The following is a 588-nucleotide window of genomic DNA, read 5'->3' as shown; positions in this document are numbered from 1 at the left end:
CCTCCCCCCATATGAATATTTTTTCATATTCATAAATATTTTCAAATAACAAATTTGAACATATTTTTTAAAAAATTATTACTGTTTTTATAAAAAATATTACTGTTATGATTTAAACAAGTTTGAACATATTTAAACACAAATAAATATCAAACAACATTTTAAATGCATAAAAACAAAAATTGGGGAGCCTGGGAATCGAACCCAAGACCTCCTAGTGTGTGTGTTGCGTGCTGACCAGTCGGGCTAGTGGGCGGGTTCTGATTTAGATAGGGTTAGGTGGAATATAAGCTGACCAGTCGGGGTAGTAATTAAAACAAAATTCTAATGGCGCACTGAGGGGAGGTGCGCCATTAGAATCGTCGTACTTATGGCGCACTAGGGGTAGGTGCGCCATTAGAACCCTCCCCCACTCCACCTATTCACCTCGCACTGTGGCCTCCCTCCGTCCCTCGCCAGATTCCCCAACCGTACGCCGCCGCCCCCTCCGTCCGTCGCAACCGCCCACGCGCCCCCGCCGCCTACCTCTCTCGTTCCTCCCTCTCGAGCGCCGCCGCCCCTCCGTCCACCGCAGCCGCCCACGCACCC

This window comes from Triticum dicoccoides, chromosome 1B, assembly GCF_002162155.2.
Source record: "Triticum dicoccoides isolate Atlit2015 ecotype Zavitan chromosome 1B, WEW_v2.0, whole genome shotgun sequence".
Classification (NCBI taxonomy): Eukaryota; Viridiplantae; Streptophyta; class Magnoliopsida; order Poales; family Poaceae; genus Triticum; species Triticum dicoccoides.
This window is presented reverse-complemented; position numbering follows the sequence as displayed.